Source organism: Diadema setosum, chromosome 10 (genome assembly GCF_964275005.1).
Source record: "Diadema setosum chromosome 10, eeDiaSeto1, whole genome shotgun sequence".
Taxonomy (NCBI): Eukaryota; Metazoa; Echinodermata; class Echinoidea; order Diadematoida; family Diadematidae; genus Diadema; species Diadema setosum.
Window position 1 is genome coordinate 4,415,242 of NC_092694.1, and position 8,512 is coordinate 4,423,753.

Consider the following 8,512-nt stretch of genomic DNA (forward strand, 5'->3'; position numbering starts at 1 on the left):
TGATGAAAATCGGTTTTGAAATGTCTGAGATATCCAAAAACAAGGTGAAACAAAGAGATCCTAATAAAGGTGGGGCATGTCGCCTTTTATTATTATCACTTTTGGGGATATCTCGGCCATTTGAAAACCAATTTTCATCAAATAAACGTTGAATCCTTCTTAAAATCACATGCTCTTTCATATTTCATAAGAGGTTTCTCATTATCTCACTTAGGAATGTTCAAAACATGAATCCTCACCTCAACCAGTACTGTACAGTCCCTTTAAAACCGTGCCACAAAAAGGGGCACAAAATTTCAGCCGCAAACAAAAGAGGAAAAGAACGCAGCGTGATGTAAAATGCGGTGATCATATTCCGCTGCCATACTACCGGCTTCGATAAATTGAATTCCCCCATCCCTCTTTGTTTATCTAGAGCCATTAACTACGATAAACGGGTCCGATTTTCGTAAGGTGCGTCGCAGCGTATTATAAAGGCAGAGTCAAGGTAAAGTAAGTCATTAATTCTATCATCGTTTGGTTTGTGCCCGTCGTCCGCGCCGCGGAATTAGCTCCATAATGGCCCACGCCCGCGCGCCCGAAACTAACGCGATTACACGCCAAGTTTAACGCGCGAGAGATCCCTCGTAAAGCGCCTCGAGGCAGATCGCGCGCACAGGGAACGTGAGATGGCGAACGGTGTCCCGATGGAGTTGAGAGTTGTAGGCAACTGACATTCAAACCCTAACGTCTTTTCATTTAAAAGCTCTGTCAATATTTTGGTTTAGCCTCTTCCGCCTACCATGCCGGAACCCTTGTGCATAATCACTGCGTCTAATTACTTGGTGCTGTTTAATGGGCGAAATAATGCACGCAGCGCGTACAAACAAAATGCAAGGAGATGATCCAGTGAGAATATGCAGGACTATAACTGTATGCAGGAACAGTCATCTTGTGTGGTACATCCGCCACATCCTCAAAAAAAAAAAAAAAAAAAAAAAAAAAAAAAAAAAAAACCAATATAGACGAAGAAATACAGAGGAAGAAAAAATCATGATGATGATAATGATGGTTTTGAGAAAAGAGGTGGCATGGATGTTGGGGGGAAAATATTGGTGAGCATAACGTTATAGTGGGATGAACAAGAGGAAGGTATATAAAGAGCAAAAAGCTGGGGGATAGAAGTATATAAGCCCTACATTGTCAAAAGGAAGCTAGTGATTTTTTTTTTTCAAAATTGAGTTTTTCACTTTCTGATACGTTAAAAGCCATGCTTAAACTCCTTGCAACAAAATATTGTCACTGGCTTTGGAATTATGAAATAGTGAGAGGTCAAAAAGGAAGAAATCACGCACAAATATTGTGACAGAAACACGTTCTACCCATTTTACAGCCCGACCTCTCCTATCCGGACATGTCGGTACCGGCGCTCATTCGGATAAGAGATTTCATATTATTATTATTATTATTATTATTATTATTTGGCCGGATATGGAAGACTCAATGTAGCACGCTGACAATCTGCTCAATGAACGATCGGCTGTACTACGTGCCCTGATTTAATAAAAAGTTTTCTGTCCATGTTTTTGCGGTGATTTTGGGTGTAGTGAATGTGTGAATGCATGCTGTTTAGATGAAAATTAAATGCCATAGTTTTGACCAATAAATACTAAATTAAAAAAATAGATGTGAGTGTATGTTAATTAGCCCTATTTTTTTTTGGGGGGGGAATGATAATGTAATTAATGCGTGATTGTGTAAGAATTTGGTTTGAGTTTGAAATTTCCCTTTTTCCCTTATATATTATTACATTGAAAAAAAAAATCAAGCAGAGATCGCATCTGGATAATGGAGAGATCCGGATAAAAGGAGGCCGGATAGGTCAGAGGTCAGACTGTATACTACAACATCCCCTTTGGTCATTTGCTTCCTTTTGTCACAGCAGGGAGTATGAATAGGAGGAACAATATCATTATTTCGACATCAAAAAGAGGGAATTTTAAGCGGAGGGGGTAAAATAGGAGAGATGAGAGCGGTAGAGCGCGTGAAGTAGGAAAATAATGACAGGAAGGGGAAGAACAGGCAACATGAACTACAATAATCCAACGCATATGAAATATTATAATCATTAAGTATATCTACGACACAATATCTTCATGAATCCACGCAATTCTAAAGTTGATATTCCGTCAACCATCTATGGGTTGGATGAAAATGAAGATGAATGTGCAACAGTTTCATCTTGCTAGACACAACGACATCAATGACATCATCCAAGAGAGATGGGTTACAGTTGGGTATTCCGAAGATTTGATCATTTGAAAATGAAATAGGATTCGTCATACATTGTAAGTTCGTTACTCCAGCGTGTTCTTTATTTCGAAGGTTCTTTATGCCGAACGTTCGTCAATCCAAAAACAAAATAACTTCGTTATTCAGAAAGTTTGTTTAGTTTAGTAGGAACCTACTTTTCATTTTCGGATTAACGAACTTTAATTCATGTTCACATATCATAATGAACAAACCTTGGAATAACGAACCTTAATTCATGTTCACATTCTACAATGAACGAATCTTCAGAATAACGAACATTGCCTGAGAATTAATGTGACCAATGGTACGCAAACCATTCAGGCCTATATACATGACGAGGTGCTTGGCACGCTAAACCGCATTAGATGGATGATTATCAATATAATGAAATAATGTGAGGACCAAACCATAATGATGACAATAAATATGTAAAATGAAGATTGCAAACACAATTATGATGATCATGATGATTCTAAAGATGTAAAATAAAGATCAGGAAACATGATGATTATAATGAAAAAATAAACGTAAATTGGGGATCACATCAATGCGATGATCATGATAAGAAATAGTCACATTGAAGATCACATAAGATATTGAGCAAAAGGAAGATGTTCTGGCAAAGAAAAAATGATGATCATGATTACGAATTAAAATCAAAGGTAAAAAGTAGTGAAAATCACACTCAATGACTGAATGATGAAAATCAATCTTATTCATTTATTACGTATGTGTATTACAAAGAAAAAAGAATGCTCAGATGTGAAAATCGCTCACTGAAGATAGAAATTGAAAGTGTTTAGAAGTGTTTACCCCGCCCACTGATTTAAAAACCAGCTTAGAAATCCACGCCCAAACACGGAATTGAAGGCTTTTACATCTGAATTGAACACTGTAACCGTTAGTAAAACGAAAATTGATGATGATTTTACGAAATTGGCGGGGAAATACACCGACCCCTTCAAAGAATAATGCAGAAAGCACAAATCACAACAAAGACAAAATCATGAACTATGTACGTGGGGATAAAATAACGACAGTTTTCCATCAGTGAGGTGAGAAAGGGGAAATAAGAGAACTATACCCAACGTGAAAGGTAGACAGATACACCAGACGGGTAGGAGAGCGGCGACAGGACTACGATTCTCTCGGCGATAATGAGAGCGCAGAGAGAAAGAAAGGGGGACAAAATTCGTCGCATGCTGCCATTGCTTGCGTGCCCGAATAATAGCAGCGAGTGCCCCCAGAGACCGGGCGGAGATTCTTCGGGGTGAACGCTGCCTGTGGTTGTTAGTAGCTCGGCCTTCCGCGCATCAATCTTGAACACGGGGCGAGCCCTTGAAATGAAGTGGCGGCGGCTTGTTCTTTCAGAATCAACAAATAAAAGACTGAGAGGGACTGTTGAATCGGAGAGGATATCAATTCTTCCGGTCGTTGACTTTGTAGACTTAAGCGGGCTCAATTTCAAGGGCGAGGGAGTCGGACTGTGGGCCACGCAAAAAAAGGGGAAATTGATCTCTCTCTTTTTGTTTCCCTTTATTTCGTTTTACGATTTCCTTACATGCGTTCTGACGTTGTACACAAGCCTTTACTGCTTCCATTATGCATGTCATATTGACGCTATGCAACAATGTCATGATTATGAATAGTGTAAATTGTACAATATATATAATATGTGAGATATATATATATATATATATATATATATATATATATACATATATATATATATATATATATAATATAATCTTTCCACACTCACATTAAATTATATGCATCTACAGTGATATGCAATGTATGTGTGTGTGTGTGTGTGTGTCTTCTCTTCCTTTGTTTAATTTCTTCCTTGAAATGTCCAAAATATCCTAAATGCTTTTTATCATTAACCTTTGTGGAATGGTGTAAAAGGTTTGAGTAAGCAACCTACAAATTAGGGGAGGGGAGTTTTTTAATTGTAAAATTTGATGTGATGTCGACAAAAATACGTAAAGCACTAAAGTTATGCTGCTATTTGGCAGGATGCAGCCATATTCAGTATTGTCATGATGAGATAATGCTTGATGAAAAATGTAGGCCCTCCATTTCAAACTGATAACGATTGTGTCCATACCAGTGAAATATTACGGATGCCTTGGCTATTAATGCTTCATTTGTACTTTTCCTGAGATGCGGATAGAGAGTGCAACTCCCGTGTTGTTTGTTTCTTTACTTGTTTGCTTTTTGCACCTGATGTTTTGAACCTGCCTTCTTCTTCAGTTGCATTTTGTAATGCGCACATCAACAATGTTGTGTGATAATATGACCCATTTAGATTGAGTCCACCATAAAATCTGTAAAGTATGTTTGATATTACTTTGATAAACGGTCATTCAAGATTTGTTAAAATAAAAACGTAAACTAAATTCTCAATTTCAGCTGACCGTGTGTTCCAAGAGTGCTTTGAACTAAAAGTCGGTTTCATTCGGTCTGCTGTTAGATATTGAGGAAAAAGAGAAAGATTACTAAAAACAGCGCAGGCTAGCAGACAGATAATCTCAATATGATACACACACATATAGTCAGCAATATTTGTGTGCATTGCCAATGGAAAATGGCAGTCACGCGAGAAGGTGTAAAACGAGAGAAACAAATATAAAAAACAAGAAGGACAGAAGAAGACAATTTTGGGGTTCGAAAGTGCGACTAGCCATTAAAGTGAATGTAGTGGCGACAAACGGACATTTATTTCGACAAAGACGATGGATAGTGGAGCAATCTGGCAAACTGTACAGGCGCATGATGTAAAAGATAGCAGCAGTAGAGAGAAATATGTCAACAGATCGATGCGAGAAAATGGGGGAAGAATAAGAAGTTATGTCAAGATATCAGGAGCGAGGGGAGGGGGAGGGGGAGAAAGAAAAGCGTGTTATGGGAACATCGACACAACTCAGAGCGGCAAGCGTGAATTAGCAGCGAGACGCCCCGCTGCTCTGGCGAGGCGCTCACCCGTGCCCGCTCGGTTTCGTCTTGGTAATGGATCTTACGTGATGCGCAATTTGCACCCTCACCATATGCCGGCGAGTTTTGGCCGTTTGTCTTCCTTTTCACCCAAAGATCGTCTTCTTCTTCTTTATTTCTTTCTTTGCTCTCCTTCTACATTTCTTGGCCAGAAATCCCACAGCATATGCACAGATCTTATCACGAAGATCTATGAGTAATGATGCTTTACAACGTCCATCAACTCACCCCCCCCCCCCACACACACACACCATTTTTCATTCCTTTGTACATACAGGAAAATAATCAGAGCGTAAGAATTTACGCTCACTTCAAATTCTGAATTATTAAGTCGCATATTTCCTTCTTACCCTACAGTGGAAATATCAGTTTCTCAACTGCAAATTCATGTCCGTTTAGGTATATTTCATTTGGAAATACCGAAGCGTTTGTATATGTATCTCAAAACGATTACTGATCAAACAAGAAGAAATGATAAAGATGTGTTTATAGAAACCACAATGTGGTCTCATTGCGGCGAATGTGACTTCGCTTTTACCCCAGATGAAATTGATGGCCATTATTTCGTATAACACATACAAAAAAAAAAAGAGAAAAAAGAATATACTGTGAATAGATGGGGTGGCTTTCGTGTTTGAATTGAAACCGATATAATAAAGATGTGTTTAGTATATGTAAAAATGCCAACAGTGAGAAACTCATACATGATATCCTGTGGATGTGCTTTTACGCGATCGGTCAGTATTAAGATGTCGAAAAATGAAATATTGTCGAAAAATAAAATAAAACATTGAATTGAATTGAATTGAAATGATGAACCCTGCCGACGTTCCTATGTAAATGGTATATGTTTCCTACCTATACAATGTCGTCCCTGTCTTCGTTACTTCTTCTTTCTTTTTTTTTCTTTTTTTAGGGGGGGGGGGATGGGTGGGGCATCCACTTTTTTTCAACACTATCAATTTGCTGGGAGTAATTCGACAGTCCAAAGAAATAATACATTTTAATTGCTCCGCCTATATCTCGCTATATATCTACATGGACTCTCCGATAATTTTTTTTTTTTGTTCTACGAATATTGTCGTGAATTTGAACTCTTTCTGAAAAAGAGAGCGCTTGATATTATTTTTTTTTTCTAAGATGCAAAATCTCAGCTGCTGCAGCAGTGACAAAGCGATTCCCCGGCCAATTGAATCGCTTGTTTGATTCTAGTTTGTAAAAGTATGATTGGTAGTGTGATAATGATACTTATGTTCACATAAAGATACTTATCATTGGTCAAATTCAGTAATTACGTCATCCTTGGATGTGGCTTCTCCTCTTCATCCACGTGACCCAGAAAATTCCTATTATCTAATTCTTTTTCTCCATTTTCATTTCTTCATATACCAGCGATTGTAATACATTATGCAATCATAAAAATTAAGATGAATATAATTAACATTTAGCCGTCTTTGAAGATTTTGACAGTGCATTCGCTGCTTGTTTTTTCCCCACTTTTTCCCTGAATTAATGATAAGTACGAATCCCATAGGCTGCCCCCAAGCATGTTGAAAACAAATTTGAATGATGATTTTCTTTTCTTTTCAATTATCTAAACGACGAATTAACCACCTTTTGATCAGTTTCAAAGAAAAACAAAAATTTGAGAAAGCTGCATTGCCCCTCATTTAGGTATTTGTTCAGAACGATCTACCCATAATAACACTGAAACTAAATAGGCATTTACTATTATAGTTCATTTGACTACTTGTTTGTTGATTGTGAGTGTGAGTATGTGTGAGAAAATCTGTAAGTGTGTGTTAAATATGATCGTTGTTTTTCTTGCATTCTTCGTTAAGTTTTTTTTTTTTTCATCATCATCATCATCATCATTATCACTTCACCTTATTTCTTTTCTTCTCTTCTTCTGTATTTTACTATTTCTTCTTCTTCATCTCCATTCTCGGTCTTTTTTGTTGTGTAAACGAAAAAAAAAAAAAAGGGCATAGCGTTCCAGCTATTAAGCGCCTCTAATAATGAGACAGCATGAATATGACGTTGTGCTTCTCAAGATACAACGTGTATTATATTAAGGTAATCAAACAGGGAAGGGGGTTTCTATAACACTCCTGTGACTCCATTTATACCCTCGATTCATACAATGAAAGATTAGACGCATACTGTGCAAGACGTACATAATCATTGGCGCGCCTACTTTTTTTTTTCCTCGCGACAGTGGCAAATTTTTGATGGGGTGGAATCTAGTGTCATTTTGGCGTTAATCCGGATTAAGGCTGATGAGATGTAATTTCTGCGTGATATTATAGGATCAGTACTGTATTGCGGGATGTCGGCGTGTTAGATTAAAACTTTAATAAGTGATCTTGGAGAGAATTCTCCAAGATGCATTTCATTGTCGTATCTTTTTTTTTTTTTTTTCGGCTCTCTGAGTAGGCTTGGGTAGGCTTGAAGTTAGCATTCGTGGTTTTTATTTCAATTTCTTCGCTTCTTGCTTCTTAAATTTGTGTTGGTTTGTATCTTTTTTAATAGAGTCACTTCTCGACATTGCTTAGAAACAACATATACCTACTTCCAGCAGAAATAAATGTGAAAAATGTAGCTGTAACAAATTCCCTTATTAGAATTTTCTCTTTTTTGTCACGAAGATTTTCTTTTATGACGACGAATAAAAAATACAGTTAAAAACTGAAAAATCGATCATCATGGCATATGAGGCCTTCTACCGCCGTCTTTCTGAAATAGATTCCATTCTGAGTATTAAGCAATTACTTAATTTTGTAATGAGAAACGAAAGAATCATTAATGGTGGCCTGTCTTACCCTTCTTCCCCCATCTCTGCCAGTGCTCTTTGCGAACAAGAACAAAAGCAAAGAGAGGACGAAGCGACACTCAAACAATCTCGATGACCACCTAATTACATTGTGTTTGATTCTCCTCAACGCCCGAATCAAAAGTCTGATTAATCACCAAAGAACTGTCTGCACGTATAAGAGGATCTCACGCATGCCTGAACTCCTCCGAAGTTGGTTCGCGCCAGAAGTAAATTTAATGATTACTAAATGTCACTCTGCCTTCAAATTATTTGCATTGATGGCAGCATCTTTTACATTATCTTAACCGGGAGTTGAATTCTTTCATTGATGTAATTGATCCTCCGTATTGTTAGTCAAAACCTGCGTTCCTAGATGTACGTATGACGTTATGAAAAACACATATACCA